An 18379-nucleotide genomic window follows, 5' to 3' on the forward strand; every position below is an offset into this window, starting at 1 on the left:
CATTATTCATTTTTTTCATTTTAAATATTAAAGTATGAAATCTCTGGCATCTCAATGGCACCTTTATCTAAAGTTTATGAAGATGGGAAGAAAAAGAAAGTTTCTGATTAAAAAAAAAGCCTAAGAAAACATTATTTCTGTATCTACTGTACAGTACTATTATAGTTCAGCATTTTATCATTAGTACATACTTTGCGTACCGTGTTGTTTTATTTTGTGTCTATCACTCCCATTCAGTTTGTGCATTTAAAACATTTCATGTTGAATAAAAGTTTTTTTTTTATTTTTTAAATACGGTAGAAAGTTCCGTTCTTTATTTAAGAAACTGTAGTGTACAGTTAAGGAATTTTTTTAAAGCAGTTTGAGTGGTGTTAATAAGTGTCTAAAAGAATTTGGTATGCTTGAAAAAAATGTTTTACATATATTTTTCCACAACGCGAAATTTCGAATTACGCGAGGAGTCTTTGGACTCATCCTTCGCGTAAGTCAGAACTCGACTGTATAGTGTCGCAGGGTTGCCAACTTAGGGGTTTTCCCCCTAAATTTAGGGGGAAAATTTTAGAATGGGATTTTTTTAGGGGGATAAATTTTTTAGGGGTTTAAATTTTAGGGTTTTATTAGGTAAAAATGTTCTTCTTTTACCTATGAAAATGCTATTTTTCGATTGTTTCATGCATTTTTTTTACTTACATACTTTTTGAGCCTTGTAACCATTGGTTTTGATCAGAAATGACATAAAAATGATGATAAACGACTTTATTTCACTCAGCAACGAAAAATAGCAATGGTCACGTGATCTTTTAATCCCATATGTGACGTCACAGTTAAAGGATCACGTGACTTTCTGACGTCATTTAGGCGTTTTTAGGGGTTTTATGAGTTGAGTTTAGGGGGAAACATTTTTAGGAGTTGGCAACACTGGTATTAGGAGGCGTCTTTCAATTATGTACGTCATGCGGGGAGGGCGGAGGGCGTTTGTGAAATTGTGTGTCATCACACTTTTTTTTATAACACTATGCATATGAGAAACAACGTGACAAGTGGAGGGGGGAAGGACCGAAGTGTGACACCTAGTGACGGAGGGGCGGGGTGATGTCATTTTTAACAGGAATCAAAATTAGTGTGAACGATGCAGAGAGGACTCTGTGCGTCTTTTTTCTCTCCCCAATACTTGCGAATAGGGAAGTTTTCGATTTTTCAATTTTATTTTTATATGATAGAGTAACGTGTATGAACATCATAGGTGAAAAATTTTTGCGATACGATAAGTAGTTTTTTTTAAATTAATTTTTAAAGTTCAAGCCCTTGTGACGTCATGCGCTCTTCCGATAGGAGAGAAACGCTAGCGAACCGGTTCCCGATGGGAGAAACCGAAGAACGTGCATTCGACTTCGAAGACGGAACGTAAAAGGCTTATCTCCTCGCATTTAACTCCTCGTGTTTCTGGAACATTAAACCTCTCATCCTCTCTGAAATATTCGAATATCATCAATGATATTATTTGAGGAAGATTATTTAGATTGTGCTTTGACGAATCCGGCCTCCATAGTGTGTTCAAAAGGATTATTGAATTTCTAAAAAATTCAGCGCGCTCAAAATGTCCCTAGCGAAGACAAGGGATCTTCGGCGGAAGGCTGCCCATTCGCGCCCTGTGACGTAGGCTCGTGACGTTTCAGAAGCGCGCACTTTTGCGCGTGGATTTTTAAACATTCATTAAAAATCAACCACGGTGTTTTAAAATTCGGCGATGGTGAATTATTCAGTTTTGAGGGTCAATTTACAATATCCAATAGCCAAAATATGAACATTTAATAGGTTGCAACTTCCCTATTTCTTGAGGAGGCAAATGACCTTTGCCAATGTCCATCATCAATGTACGGAGCACAGTGGCGTGTTGAAAATGTTTCGTCTTTGACCTGAAGGCCGGGTGAAAGGGCTGCCTCAAGATGAGGGAAGAGAACCGGTTGCGAGTTTTTTTTTTCTTTTTTTTCATCTTCCTTCGTGCTCTTCCGTCTGCCTTTCACAATTTCACTTTCTCCTCGACGGCACTGCAAGGTGGGAATCCCTTCCGTGCACCCGGCATTTTCGAGGTAAGAAATTCTTTTACTATCGCTGTAGAAATTTTGCTTAGTCAAGGCGTCACAGTGGGGCCAAAACGCCAAAAAGCGCTTGTATAATTTTTTTTTTCCTATATTCAACCAATTGAGGATTGATAAATTTGTACAAGCTTACCAATCATAACTGGAATTTTAGAGCCCTTCGTCCACTACAAAGCTAAAAGAATCCTTTGGAAAGTTGATGAACCATAAGCGCGTGAATTAAAAAAAAAAAAAATACTTTTAAGTGGTCTATTTTTTTTTCTTATTAAATGCGGGTATATTTAGTTTCTCTTGTGTCCAACAACTGTAATAGGGCGAAAAAAAATTCAATAATCGAATACTCAAACCGAAAATCGGTTTTGATCAGCACCGAAAACTAGAGAATTCAAAGTTATTATTTTTTTTTTCAAAACACTTTACACAGAAATGTACTCTTATGTACTCTTTGAAACTAATATTAATTAGTCATCAATGGTCTGTAGAAAGCCCTGAAAAGGAATTAGCTGCAATAAACCTACGAACTTTGAACCCTAAGCCCAAACAAATCGAAAGAGAACGAAAACCCCACTGTGCGCTTGCCGTGGCCAAGGTGGCAAGTACGATGGGCAGGGGCGGATACAGAAAAATCTTTTGGAGGGGGCACGGGAAATTGAATACCCCTCTCGTTTATTTATTTATTTTTTAGGGGGGGGGGATTCCTTAATGTCAATGAATCTACTTCTAAGTACATGAATATTATGCACTAATATACTTTGAATGTGGACGGAATACATCTTTAACGTTTCAAGTCATTTAAATACTAAACCCAATATAATGTCACCAAGATGCTAGACAATGAGCGGCTTTACATAGGAACATTGTTACAATGATTATAACACGAGGGCAAGGGTATTAAATAAACCCATACCTCTCTTGAGTTTTTTAAAATTAATTTAATCATAACTTCATAACATATATAAGTTTCACTGAAGAATTCAGAAACTATTTCTGTGTGAATTTCAAAACAATTGCTGATTTGTTCTTAAAGCCATGATACAGTTGAGATAACATAGTGATACTACATGCCGTTTCTATTAAAAATCATGGTTTTTCAAAGAAACTACCACATGATTTCTTTCATTTTGCATCTTTTATTAGCTGAAAAAGAAATCTATTATTTCACAAATAGGTTCCTAGATAAAAATGACTATTTTAGGTGCGCCAACACATTTAAAAAAAATGTTAATTATTGATTCCATCAAAGAAGAATTGATGGACGAATCGCGATAATGCGGTCTCTTGAATTTGAAGCCAATGAGTTAAATGTATTCTGCAACTCTGGGCCTCTGACTCCAGTAATACTTCTTTAGCAAACAAAAATGCTTTTATTCAAAATATGCTGTGTGTTGAATACAAACTCAAATTCTAACGATGAGTTATTTTATCAGGACTGCATTAATCAATGCGTGGTGCTGGAATCCAAGAAGTTCACCTTTTCTTCATAAAAAAAAGACATTTATTTTGCTATAACTACCAGAAAACTACAGAGCCAAAAACATTTGTGCATTACAGCACCATTTTTAAACTCCGACTTATTTTAATTTTATTTTTCAGTGTTCTGACGATTTCTCGTGCACACATTTATCATTCACTTGGAACTCTCTTCACTTCAGTTTCTAACACTGTGTGTGTTTTGTGTTCTTTTTAATTAGCTACGTAAAAAAAGTGTAAAGGAAAGGTCAGTTAAAAAGTAATAAATAAAATAGTGAAAATAATTAATCCTTTTGGGGGGGCACGTGCCCCCTGTGCCCCCCCTAAAATCCGCTACTGACGATGGGGCAAGGGGGTAAATGCCCCCTCAGTAAAAGCAGTAGAACTTCCACTTTTTTTAGTTCAAAATGAACTATCGATCGAAAAATGATAAAATGGATCGATTCACGTGTTTAAAGAAGGAAAATTTGATTTAATATGCAGGTTTTTATTTTTCTCAAGTTATTATTTTATAAAAAGTAAAATGGAACTTAAATTTGGGAAGAAAGGAGTTTGCTGTGGCATTCCGTCTCGATTTCTGAGGCGTGTTCCGATTTTTTCAAAGGTCATTTTATCAATAATGGCATTAAACATTAATTCATTTTAAAAAATTAGCTGTAGGGACACCGCCCATCTAACCTGCCCCGTTCTACCTTCTTGCCCCCCCCCCCACTTTTTTGGTGACCACCAGCTGCCTATGTCGATTTGGCTTGGAGTTGAGAACATAATGCATCTTCAAGTATGTGGGTTGTATTGCTGTTTTTCTATATATCCATTTCTCAGGTCCGGCTCTTGGGGTAGGCAACCTAGGCCTCAGATTTTAGGGGCGGCAAATTTCGAAATTGATTTTTTTTTTCTTTAAAGTATGAATCTCTGTTTCGGCGTCCTGAGATTCACTGCATCAATGCTAAAAAAAATAATAATATTAATAATAATAATAATTTAGAGTGGGGTGTACCAGTGCTTGGATATGCAAAACACAGTTCGGAATTGAACTAGAAATTTCGATTTTAGAGGCGGCAAATTGCGCAATTTAAAAATCATTTGAAAATATTAATATCTGTTTCAGCGCCATAAGATGCACTACTTTAATGTTAAAAAAAATATATAATTTAAAGTGTGTACCAGTGCTTTTTTGAAACAAAGAGTAGGCACACCCTTCCCCCCAAAAGTTCGTAAACGCTTGCTAATAATGGAATTTTTAGCATTTTGAAAATTTTGTTGTTGTTTTTGCTATTACTTGGCAGGTAAAATTTAATTTTTTTGGAATTGTTTCGAACTTTGGGACATCCCTAGTAATTAATAGGCAAAAGTAAATAAACTCGCATGCAGGCCCATCATTTGGGGGGGGGGGGTCAATTATCCCCCCTGCTGTTTTGGCATTTCAATGACAGTCCTGCATTTCCTTCAGTTATACTTCGGAGCACCGCGAAATATTGCAAAAGTTTCGTTACTAACAAGTCTCGCATTTGAAGTTGTTGCAGAATTTCGCGGCCCGACTTCAAGGGTTCCCGGGGGGCCGCTGCGTACAGTTTGGGAACACTTATGGCTATTTTTTCCTTTGTGAAGCATTAGTCATGTTTTTTTTTTTTTTGCTTGATCATTTTTTCATTCTTTAGACATTTTTTTTCTTTTGAACATTTTTTTAGTCTTTTTTTTTTTTTTTTTGTGTGTATTTTGAATAATGCTTCCTATTTATCAGTACTTGTTTCTTCTGGAGTGGCTTGAAGCAACTTATGAATATTTTAAAAATAGAAAAAAATATTTAAGTAGAAGCCATTTCCGTAAGTGAATCTAAGTGATTCCGTTAGTGAAGTGTGTCCAATTGCAAATGCTGATGTTGGAGGGAGGTTTTTAAAATTAAAGAATTTGCTTTTGTATATAATGCTTTCTTTCGGTACCGTAGACCCTCGTTTTACGCCGGTGTTTACGCGGTTTAAACTTTACGCGCCTTTATTTTAGTTAACGCATATGAGTTTTGATTTTACGCGGATGCGACAATGCAAAAACAGGTAACATTTTTTCCTCTTCCAAAATCCAAACTCCTGAGATTGGAGATTACACGCAATAAACTGCATTTTGCCGTGCTAATTATAGGGGTGCCCCCCCCTAAAATGAGAAGAATATCCCTTAAAACACCCCCCTTTAAAAATTTCAATGGTGCGCTCTGTGCCATGACTCCCCTAGGTGGGCATCGAGCTTGGGCCATTGGAGACATTCAGACATTTTATGCGAGAGTTCTTTGCAAGAAGAAAGTTATAAAACTCATACAATTTTGAACTCACTGGAAGAAGAGCTTTTAGGAGTGACAAAGGAGGCCAAAACCAACGAGGGTACCTACATGCGACATCAATGACACAGAACCAAAAACGTTAACATTGAAAATTTTAAGTCATTCCTTGACAATAGCAAATGATTTTTCTGATTGTGACCTCTCCAATGAGAAGTGACGCGAGTGACCGTGAATGCGTTAAAGCTCTGCAAAGATCTACAGAGAAAAATTCTTAATGACTGCCAAAAGACTATCATAGCCCCCAGCTCCTTTTTATAAACAAAACACGAAATTAATTTATGTTTTCTTTATACATGTTGTGCATAGAAATCGATATAAGTACATAGTGTACATTAAACTTATCAGGAAATTAGTTATCACTAGAATGAAGTATTTTTTTAATCTAAGGAACCGAACACCTACTCTTAAGTCTTAATTTAAGCGGCATTTCCATGGAACGTAACCCCCGCGTTGAACGAGAGTCTACATTACACAGGCATGAGATTTTTCCGGCTTTTTCTGTTGGTTTTTAAAACCTTTCCTCCTTTTTTTGCCTCTTTCAGGAATTATTTTTCTCAAAAATCGGAAAAAAAAAACGATTTTTTTAAAATTTTCGGTCCCCGATTTCTTATTCTTTTCATTTTCCCCCCTCGAACCCTCATCCTCCGCGATATCTGCCAAAAACGTATGTTTTGGAATCATGCCAACGAAGTCAAACACGTGCTGCGCCGGAAGTTGCATGCCTCGCTTGAGATTTCAATCTTTCTGCATCCTGCAAGTATTTCAATTATTTTTAATGTCGGGTGGTTTTTCACTATATGCTACTTCATATCTGCTTGTTTTATTCATCATTTCAATAATATTTTTATTTCTTAAATTTATTTTAGAAAAAAGGCAAAAGTCAATCAAAAAACGTAGCTTAGCACCCACAGTCTCGAATTTATTGAAACTTGGCATGGTTACTTTTTTTGTGTATTTATGAAAGTGTAAAAAATATTTATGGTGAATCTCAAATGGTTTACAGCCTATTAAAGATTTTGAGATTTCATGATTAAATGAGGCAGCTGCAAGTTGTTCTTTTGATTCCAAAATTGTATTAGTAAGTTTTTAAAAACAAATTTTGGGTTCCAATGCAAGAAAAAAGATAACCAATCGTTTATATACATATGTATTTATTTTCAATTCTTACTATAAAAAGTATGTTCTACCACATAAAGAAATTTTAGATTTTTCTCTCTGTTGTAAATTTTTACTTAACAAACAGACCTAATTTTAAAATTTATGTTCTCACTCATTTAACACTATGAACTCAAATTTTTCATGATAAAAATGTATTTTTCTCTAAAAAAAATATGAAATGTTGACACTATTGTGTGATGCAGCCAAGATTGATCTCTGGATCCCCCAACAATCAATCAACAATCAATCCCCCAACCCTTTGTTCAGGGACTCAGGGGTTAGAAATTGTTGCCTCTTTTTCAAAATGTAGATTTATTTAGGAATAAGCCTTCTTGCAAGAAATGGTACAATGCAGCAAATTGTACAAAATTATTACGTATACTTAGTTAAATACGTATTACCTTTAAAACTGGTAAATTGGCCATTTGTTGTTGAAATTTTGAATATCATGGTTTCCAGGTTTTTCACGAATTTGTTTTAGATATCATCTCTTTTACGAAATTGTTTTGGATTTCCTCCTTTTTGCTCTCTGACCGCTCTCATCCCTGATTACAGTATTCAATTTATGATAGAGCATTTAATGATACAATCAAGGTAACTCCGAATCCATGAAGATTGTAACTAAGATGAACAGTGGCGGATTCACTCAGGGGCGTGCACAGAGGGGGGAGGGGGGAGAAAGACAGAGAGATATGGGACACCGGTTGGCTCGGGCCCGAGATTTACATTACAGTAAACTCCGGATTATCCGCGGAATTGGGTGGCACAAGTGCCGCGGATAATAAAAATCGCGGATAACCGCAAAAAGACTAAAATGGGGGACAAATCAGGTAAAAATTGTCCTATCTCAAATTCTTAACTGTATTGATGCATAACACTTTCTGCAAACAGTGAAAATATATAGAGAGTACAGTACAAATGTTTTGTATTTTTGCACAACCGAACTTAACATCAATAACAAACAAGTGTATGTACGATGACGAACACACAAAAATAATAATAATAATAATAATAATAAAATTAAATCAAATCAATCAATCAAGCAAAAACAACTGAGTGTAAATTTACAATTTTTCAAAAAAAAAAAACAGCCACTGGTATTCGTTTTTTACTGCGAAAATACATGTTCGTGATTGTTGATTGATTCGCGGATAATCCGCCCCGCGGATAAACCGCTCGCGGATAATCGGGAGTCTACTGTACATTAAAAGTGAGGGTTGAAATATATGTAGGGATATAGGGGTAAACAATATGGAGGAGCGCCCGTAAAAATCACTTGTGGCGGGCCTCCAAGTTCCTGTGCACGCTCCTAGATTCACCATGTCACACTTGCGAGGGGCCCCCAAGACCAAAGGGGGCCCTTAGGAGATAAAAAAATGCACGCGATAAATGTTTTATACAGTTCTAGGATTGACAAGGAGGTCCCCAAAAATGCGTTACGACAAATGGCGAGCCCTCACTAAAGACTAATTAATTCTTATTGATCTTGACGATCAGGCATTTATTTACATTTTAGTTTATTCACAAATTATTATGTTTTATTACTACTTGGTTTTTTACTAGTGGTACCCGCACGGCTTCGCCCGTAATAGCAAATTAAAAGGTCTTTTGATTCGCCTGTATATTTACAAATGATGTGTAGTGAATTTTCTCGCCAATTGGCTTGTGCCCACGTTAAGGTTCCACGTTATGATCATTTCGTATCTCGCCAATTGGCTTGTGCCCATGTTACGGTTCCACGTTATGATAATTTCGTAATTTACTCGTCCATCTTATGATATTTTTGTTCTTAAAATTGGAATAGAAATTTTGTTCTTAAAATTGGAATAGAAAAAGAACCACATCGAATTTTCGAAATATCTCTTCGAGGTGCACAGCCACATGCTACAAACTAACTTTGTGCCTAATTTCATGAAAATCGGCCGAACGGTCTAGGCGCTATGCGCGTCACAGACATCCTACAGACATCCTACAGATATCCTACAGACATCCAGACATCCTCCGGACAGAGAGACTTTCAGCTTTATTATTAGTAAAGAAGATTAAATTCGTAAATACCAGTTACGGTCCATTATTCGGGAAAAAAAAAAAGCTGATGCAGAACTATATTCAATCATTTTAGGGTAGTTATATCCATACAAAATTATTTAATACCGTTTACCTACTGAATTAAGATTAAAACATTCAAAATTATTCCGTTTCCAGTTGCAATAATTTTGCATGAAATGACTGAATTCTCTGGCACAAAAACTCAGTTAATACCTCCCCCTCTCTCTTCATCAGAAGCTTATTCTTGCGGGATTTTTTTAAATCATTTAATCATTAATTTTAATCGTTTGCTGCTGAAACGTGCACACTGCGTTTTAGCTATAGGATTCGCCTACAAGGGGGGGGGGGCATTGAAATATAAAAGGAGAGCAGGGGTGCCCACAGGGTGAAATTACAGCGCAAGTTGTGCCATCAACATTTGGGGGGGGGGGAGATTTTTAAATTTATTTATTTTTATTTTTTGTTCATTTATTTTTTACTAGTGGCACCCGCACGGCTTTGTCCGTGATAGAAAAATTAAAAGATTTTTGGTTCGCCTGTATATTTACAAATAATGTATGGTGAATTTTCTCGCCAATTGGCTTGTACCGACGTTACAGTTCCACGTTATGATAATTTCGTATCTCGCCAATTGGCTTGTACCGACGTTACAGTTCCACGTTATGATAATTTCGTATCTCGCCAATTGGCTTGTGCCCATGTTACGGTTCCACGTTATGATAATTTCGTAATTTATGATAGTTTTTTTTATTAAAATTGGAATAAAAAAAGAACAAAATCGAATTTTCGAAAAATCGCTTCGAGGTGCACACCCCCATGCTACATACTAACTTTGTGCCAAATTTCATGAAAATCGGCCGAACGGTCTAGGCGCTATGCGCGTCACAGACATCCTACAGACATCCAGACATCCTCCGGACAGAGAGACTTTCAGCTTTATTATTAGTAAAGATGTTTTATTATTTATTTTATTTTATTTTGTTTTGTTTATATTTTATTTCATTTATTTATTTAGTTTGTGTGTGTGTGTGTTTGTATGTCATTGGCTTAGCACAGAACTTTTCCAATAAATGAATAATAATAATAATAATTAAAATAAATAAACAAATAAAAAATATTTGAAAAAAAATAATACAAAATAAAAGAAGATAGCTGAAAAATAAAAAATAAAAAAAGGAAAGAGGGTTGAGAAAAAGGGGGGGGGGTTGCTCCATTGAACTTGGGGAGGGCACCCCTGAGGGAGAGTGTTTAAAAAGGTCTGTCGGTGAAGGAGGTTCGTCATCGCTTTTGGGGAGGGTCAGCCTTATTCTATTAACCAAAATAATAATTTAAACTCAGCTATCGATTTTAAACTTTTATTTTCGAGCAAATGTTGACGACTCATTTTTAGAATCTTTGAAGGAGTAATTAGTCAGTTGTAACATAAGTGCCTCGTCGCTAATGCCTTTGGACTTTCCAAAAAAAACAAATGTGTTCCCAGTTTTAAAAAGAGGAAATAAAAACAACGTATGAATGAAAAATAGTTCTGCGAAGAAATAAGTTACGAAGTTAAAATATGTCTTCAATAAATTGTACCAGTCTGCAGATATTTCAAGGATGTCGGCAAATAAAATAATAATTCAATGTGACGAAACTTCTGGTCGAATCCCAAACCTGCGAAGTGAAGAAAAAAGTTTTTTTCTAATATGTCTCTAATAAATACTCTTCTCATTTAATTAAAAAATAGATTAATTAGAAAATATTATTCCATGAAGTCGGACTTGCAACAACATCCATCCTGCAGTGAGAATGAATGGGTCCTTGGTCAAGCAGACTAAAAGCAAATGTCTAGCTCTCATTGCGTGATGATTTTACAAGTTGAGTTTTCTTGTTAATAATTCAAGAAGAGAGAACTGGAGAGCGGGGGACTTCATGGGGGGGGGGAAGCAAAGAGTCGAAATCAGTGAATTTTTTAAAAACGACTCCAATTTAATGTCATTTTCTCATTATTGGCAGTTTTAATGTGATTCAACAGTTTACTCTCTAAATATCACCAACAGGGGCCAAATTGAAACCAGATTAAAAAAAAAAAAATAATTTGAATTTTGACCTCTTGAATTCAAATTATGTTTTTCGCAATCACGAGTGTGTGTATGTAGGCGTGTGTGTTTGTGTGTGGGGGGGGGGTATGTGTATGTGGGGGGGTATGTGTATGTGTGTGTAGGCATATGTGTTTGTGTCTGTGTGCAGGCAGGAATGTGTGGGTAGTTGTGTGTATGTGTGTGTATGTATGCGTCTGTGTATGTCGGCATATGTGTTTGTGTCTGTGTGCAGGCATGAATGTGTGGGTAGTTGTGTGTATGTGTGTATATGTGTGCGTGTGTGTTTGTGTGTGTATGTGTTTGTGTGTGTAGGCATATGTGTTTGTGTCTGTGTGCAGGCAGGAATGTGTGGGTAGTTGTGTGTATGTGTGTGTATGTATGCGTCTGTGTATGTCGGCATATGTGTTTGTGTCTGTGTGCAGGCATGAATGTGTGGGTAGTTGTGTGTATGTGTGTATATGTGTGCGTGTGTGTTTGTGTGTGTATGTGTTTGTGTGTGTAGGCATATGTGTTTGTGTCTGTGTGCAGGCAGGAATGTGTGGGTAGTTGTGTGTATGTGTGTATATGTATGCGTGTGTGTTTGTGTGTGTATGTGTTTGTGTGTGTAGGCATATGTGTTTGTGTCTGTGTGCAGGCAGGAATGTGTGGGTAGTTGTGTGTATGTGTGTGTATGTATGCGTCTGTGTATGTCGGCATATGTGTTTGTGTCTGTGTGCAGGCATGAATGTGTGGGTAGTTGTGTGTATGTGTGTATATGTATGCGTGTGTGTTTGTGTGTGTATGTGTTTGTGTGTAGGTGTATGTGTGTGTATGTGTTTGTGTGTGTAGGTGTATATGTGTGTAGGTGTATGTGTGTATGTGTTTGTGTGTGTGTGTGTATGTGCGCGTGTGTGTGTGTAGTTGTGTATGTATGCGTGTAAGTGTAGGATATTGACGAAACCTGGAGACGGCTTTCGCTATAGGTGCAGCATCGTGAGGATCCGGTCGACGGTGATGCTGCGGAGGGTGGCGATGGTGGGGGGAAAATAAAATGATAGGAATTCAAAACAGTCAAATGAAAGCAATAAGCAATCGTGATTGCTCAAAAAAAAAATCGCCAAGTTGGCGACAAAACTTGGCGACCAAAAGACTGGCGATATATTGCCAAGTGTCCGGCAAATTATAACGCCACTTGAATTTACATCGAAATTAACAATAATTTCTCCCCAAAAAGGGGCAAGAGACTCCCTTTGGAGCATCCGAATGCAACCAAAAAGGGAGGTGCACAACGAGACCCCACTAGGAGTCTACGTACCAAATTTCAACTTTCTGGGACATACCGTTCTTGAGTTATGCGACATACATATGCACATCCGCACATACGTACATACGGACGTCACGAGAAAACTCGTTGTAATTAACTCGGGGATCGTCAAAATGGATATTCCGTGTGTCTGTGCGTTCCTAGGCACATATCCACGTGTGGTCGGGTTGAAAAAAAACCTCAACATTCATTCGGGGGTGAATAAAATGGAAATGAAGGCCGATTTTTGAGTGAAATTTTTTTCGCGAATACAATACTTCCTTTTTTGTAAAAGGAAGTAAAAAGCGAAAAAGGTGCTCTTGTTTGTGTAATCATCTGGCTTACGTCTGTGACAGCAAATTTTAGATTTTGAACGTTCAAAGTTTTTCTGAACAGCTCTTTGCTTTTATGTTTGTTCAGGAGTGTCATATCATAGACTGTATTATCAAAAATTTTGGGGGCGAACATGGGGCCCACATAACTGCGTCGCTAGTCCTAAAGCTCAAACTTCTGAAAATCCCCCCTCCCCCCCCCCCAAAAAAAAAAGAACTTACAAGCGGTGGAGTCGGAGGGAAAACGTTCGATTCACTCCTTTACCCCAAATTCATCACGACTCTTACTGTCTCCACAGCACTGGTAGAGTTCAGGGTCGGATACAGAAATAACTTTTGGTCGGGGCCGGAAATTGATTAACACCCTCCCCCCCCCATCCAATACAATGTTTCATACCAAAGTATTCATGACTTTATTTTTAAATGGTTGTTTTAGAAACACTTAAGCCCAATTAATCTACTTTTAGGTACATAAATAAAATGCAATAATATGCTTCGAATGCGGAGGTAAAATATCTTTAACATTTCAATCGAATTAAATACTAAATCCTATATAATACCGCAAAGGTGCCGTAAAATGAACGGTTTTAGTTAGGAACAGTGTCATAATGATTGTAACAAGAGGGCAATGTTATTAAATAAACCAATACCTCATTTGAGTTTTAATAGTTTAATTTAAATTTTAATTACAAATTAGTATATAATCAAGAAAATCATAACTTTATAACTCGAAAGTTTTATTGAAGAATTCAGAAACTATTTTTTTGCGAACATGGTTTTGCAAATAAATTGTCGTTGATTCTTTCATTTTGCATTTCTTACATATAAGCTGGAAAAAAAAAAAAAATCTATTATTTCGCAAATAACTCCTGCATTAAAAAAAACTCTTTTAGGCACGTCTACACACACTTTTTTTTTTTTTTTAAATCTGTTAATGGACGAATCTCAAAATTACGTTCCCTTGAATTTGAAACCAGTGTGTTGAATACATTTTGGTGCTTTGGCCTTTGACTCTAGTTCAGCAAACAAAAATGCTTTTATTCAAACTATGGTGTGTGTTTTGTGTTCTTTTTAAATATCTGTTTTAAAAAATATTATAGAGAAATCAAATGAAAATAATAAATGAAGTAGTTCAATTATTTTATCCTTTTGGTGGGAGCCAGCCCCCCCCCCCCCCTAAAATCCGCTATTGGTAGAGTTGCGGACTCTGAGAGAAAATGACTGACTCCGAATCTTAAAACCTTCGACTCCCCAACACTAATTTCTTTACTCCAAAACCAGTGCACGACTATGCTTACTTACAAGCCCCTTTCACCGCCTCTGTGCCAACTAATTAGTGACCGTTTTTCTTTACTAATAATAAAGCTGAAAGTCTCTCTGTCCGGAGGATGTCTGGATGTCTGTAGGATGTCTGTGACGCGCATAGCGCATAAACCGTTCGGCCGATTTTCATGAAATTTGGCACAAAGTTAGTATGTAGCATGGGGGTGTGCACCTCGAAGCGATTTTTCGAAAATTCGATGTGGTTCCTTTTCTATTACAATTTTAAGAACAAAACTCTCATAAGACGGACGAGTAAATTACGAAATTATCATAACGTGGAACCGTAACATGGGCACAAGCCAATGGGCGAGATACGAAATTATCATAACGTGGAACCGTAAGATGAGTACAAGCCAACTGGCGAGAGAATTCACCATACATTATTTGTAAATATACAGGCGGACCAAAAGACCTTTTGATTTTTCTATTACGGGCAAAGCCGTGCGGTATCACTAGTAGTAAATAAAAATCCAATCCTATGAAATCGAAGTGAGTTCTCCAAGATAACTTTTCCTCAACTACAGCGCAGGACAGGTTCCAATCTCTTTTAGCCAAGAAACAGTTCACAAATGATAAGGTAGAAAAGCATTACTAAATATATTTCACTTCTGAAGCAACTATTTCAACATCACGTGGTTTTCCGAAGTCACCCAATCAAGATAAATTTCAATGAGCTTGGGAAGATGTTACGAATGTGGAGAAATGAGTGCTTCTTGCTCAATACGAGTCGGACCTCCATACATCGAAGTAGCAAATTTCCAGGAAAAAAATTCGATATATAGAAATTTCGATATAAAGAAACGATTTTATTTTATCGAATCTCCTAAAACACTAAAATTAAAGCTAATTTTCGTGTATGAAACCCAATTTCTAATTTAAGAACTTTATTCTTATAGAAACAATTTTTACATGTAATGAAAGTTGAAAAATAAAAAAATTACAGAAATTTCATTTTTGCGTCGTCATACATCTTCATTCTTCGGCAATTAACTTGATTCGCAACATTTGGGGGGGGGGGGGGTTGTTTTGACAGTGTAATCGAGAGAAAAGTAAAAAATCAATCTATTTAACTTGAATGATTTTTACTGAAGCTGAAAAGACTAGAAAAAGATAATCAACAGACAAAAGGGATAACGTGAAACTGATTTTACAGTAATACTGGTTACAACTTAGATTTGAAATAAACTTGAGGGAATTTAAGAATTCCAAAACGGAAAAACGACCTATCTACACAGACCTCAACCCCAGATTCCTTATGAGTTTCGTAGCAACCTTTAGTGAACATAATTTTCTCCCCTAATTTTCATTTTTCATGAGACAAACAGTCTGAAGTGGAAAAAAATCTACGAATGTCTCGAAATTTTTTTTTTCGATATATAGAGATTTTTTCGATATATAGAAACAATTTTTACATGTAATGAACATAGAAATTTGCTGGGATTTCTATATGTGGAATTTCGATATGTGGAAGTTCGATACATCGAGGTTCGACTGTATTCTGTGGCATTACTTTTGCAACTTTTCGGTAGAAGACAATCTTACTTTAATTGGTCAATAAATTCCCTATTTGATGCAGCGATTCTCAACTGAAACTCTTTGCGGGAAAATCTGACCTGTTCTTGAAGATCTTTACTTGGCCGAAAAAGAAAAAAAGTCTCTTATTTAAAAAAATGAATATTTTAAATGAATAAAGTTAAAAAGAAATAAGTAAAACATAAAATGTACGATATTATTTTACGTAGGAACGGACACTCATTCATTCACATTCTATCTTCATTTTTTCCAAAAAAAAAAAAGCTCTTTGTATTTTGTTTATTTTCAGTGTAATCCACTGGTGGTGACTGGGGCTTATAAGGGGGGGGGGGTGATTTCTTTACACAAGGGAGGCAGTAAACAATGAAAAAATATATATATATATTAATTTGAATTTTTGGCATCTTGAATTCAAATTATGTTTTTCGCAATCACGAGCGTGTTTATGAATGCGCGTGTGTGTTTGTGTAGGCGCATGTGTGTGGGTGCGTGTGTGTGCGTGTTGTGTATGCAGTGCTGTGTGTGTACGCGCGCGTGTATTTGGCGTTCGTGTGTGTGTATGTAGGCATATGTGTTTGTGTCTGTGCGCAGGCATGAGTGTGTGTATGTGTGTGTGTGTGTATGCGTGTGTGTGTGTAGGATATGGATGCAACTTGGAGACGGTTTTCGCAAGAGGAGCAGCATCGTGAGGCCGGTCGACGCGACGGTGGTGCTGGCAGAGGGAGGTGGCGGGGAAATATAATGATAGGGATTCAAAACAGTCAAATGAGAACAATAAGCAATCGTGATTGCCCAAAAAAATGTACAAGATTTTGTTCGGGAAGTTTTCTGAGAGAATTGGAGCAGATAAGTGAAAATTGTGAGTTTGGTAACTTAGCTAGCGTTTTTCATTAGACTTTAATGAATTCTACGCACTATAATTAATGATTTCGATACTGGTAACTGATTTCTGAAATCAAACAATACCTCTAGAAATAAATAAATACCTACGTGTAGAAAAGTATTAAAAAAACAAATAAATAATAATACGTTATAATAATAACAACGTTAAATCGAAAAGAAATTGACAAGAATCGCAGACACGTGCAGAGGCGCCCCGAAGTTAAATTTTTGGCAACGCGGAAACTTTCAATCTGACAAAACGAATTCCGAACTTTGCCGAACAATCAGACAAAATTTGCCGAATCAAGAAACTTTTGGGAGGTCGTAGTGACCTCCCATAGGGTTGCCCCTCGGCACGTGTTTCGAGTTTTCAAGGAGCCCCTTTTCCAATGCAAAAAAGTGAGCATTTGGATAAAAAATCTTCCGGTAAACAGGGCCGACGAGCGGTCATGTCAACCTAGTCGGAAAACTAGGGGCCCGTCTCGGAATCGAAGTAGCATAAATTTAGCAAGTTTTAGGGGTCGAGGGGCCCGGTGACCAAACTAACAAGGTGTCCTCCTTGACTCTTGGCGACCCTCCCAATAGAAGCAGCGAGATAATTTTTGTCTCTCCTATAAAATTTTTAAAAATGGACTGAGCTGAGATTGAAACAAAGTTGACTTTTCGAGGGAAAAAAAAAAGATTTGACATCACTCAACTACTGTTTCAAAAATGGACTGAGCTGGGATTGAAACAAAATTCACTTTTCGAGGGAAAAAAAAATTTTTTGACATCACTCAACTACTGTTTCAAAAATGGACTGAGCTGGGATTGAAACAAAATTCACTTTTCGAGGGAAAAATTTTTTTTGACATCGCTCAACTACTGTTTCAAAAATGGACTGAGCTGGGATTGAAACAAAATTCACTTTTCGAGGGAAAAATATTTTTTTTTGACATCACTCAACTACTGTTTCAAAAATGGACTGAGCTGGGATTGAAACAAAGTTGACTTTTCGAGGGAAAAAAAAAAGATTTGACATCGCTCAATTACTGTTTCAAAAATGGACTGAGCTGGGATTGAAACAAAGTTGACTTTTCGAGGTAAAAAAAAAGATTTGACATCAGTCAACTAGAGAAACTACAGATTATTCAGTAGTTTTCACTGCAATGGGTCACAAGCGGAAACACAACAACAGAAGGCTTTGAAGCGATTATGCGCCTTCCATGTGTGACCTCTTAGCAAGGAAATTCATTCTGTCGACCTCAAATCGCCAATCAGAGTTGCCGTTACAAGAGGACTGTTTCGTTGTGAAGTGACATTAGCTCGCACGTCACTGGAAGAGGAACACATGGCGTTAGTGCAGGAACGATGGGGGTGTAGATGCGTTTACTAGAGTTGGAAGCCAAGCAACAGGTTGGTCTCTTGAATTCTCATCCGATTGTTTTTTCTGTGAACATTATTCTTTGAAAATTTTACTTTCAACTCAATGAACGTGTCTTGCTAATTGACTTCCAAATATAGCGGAAGTAGTTTTAATAGCAATAGTATCAGTGACATGTTGGTGTTGTTGGATTAAATCGACTAATTACGAATATATCGAGTAAATAGACTTGCATAATCAATGTTGGTCATTTGGATTAAACCGACTGATTACAAAATAATTTATCGAGTAAGTGGACTTGTAGAAACTGTTGATTACTCGGATTAAATCGACTGATTACAAATTTATCGAGCAAATAGACTAGTAGAAACAATGTTGATTATTCGGATTAAATCGACTGATTACAAAATAATTTATTGAGTAAATGGACTTGAAGAAACTTGATTATTCGGATTAAATTGACTGATTACAAATT

The 18379-nt window shown here is 36.6% G+C and overlaps 1 protein-coding gene across 2 annotated transcripts in view; it reads left to right on the forward strand.

Annotated features, from left to right (window-relative positions):
- Positions 1-1967: 1967 nt before the first annotated feature.
- The window catches only part of LOC129233020 (UDP-glucose 4-epimerase-like), a 73727-nt gene continuing 57315 nt past the window's right edge, over positions 1968-18379 (forward strand). The window contains exon 1 of one of the 2 annotated variants that reach the window (XM_054867102.1): positions 1968-2090. The gene's annotated coding sequence lies outside the window, so the exon portion shown is untranslated. Of the gene's footprint in view, positions 2091-17789; positions 17937-18379 lie in introns of those variants that run through there. The other variant, XM_054867101.1, reaches the window with a different exon arrangement.

This window comes from Uloborus diversus, unplaced genomic scaffold, assembly GCF_026930045.1.
Source record: "Uloborus diversus isolate 005 unplaced genomic scaffold, Udiv.v.3.1 scaffold_15, whole genome shotgun sequence".
In the NCBI taxonomy this organism is placed as follows: Eukaryota; Metazoa; Arthropoda; class Arachnida; order Araneae; family Uloboridae; genus Uloborus; species Uloborus diversus.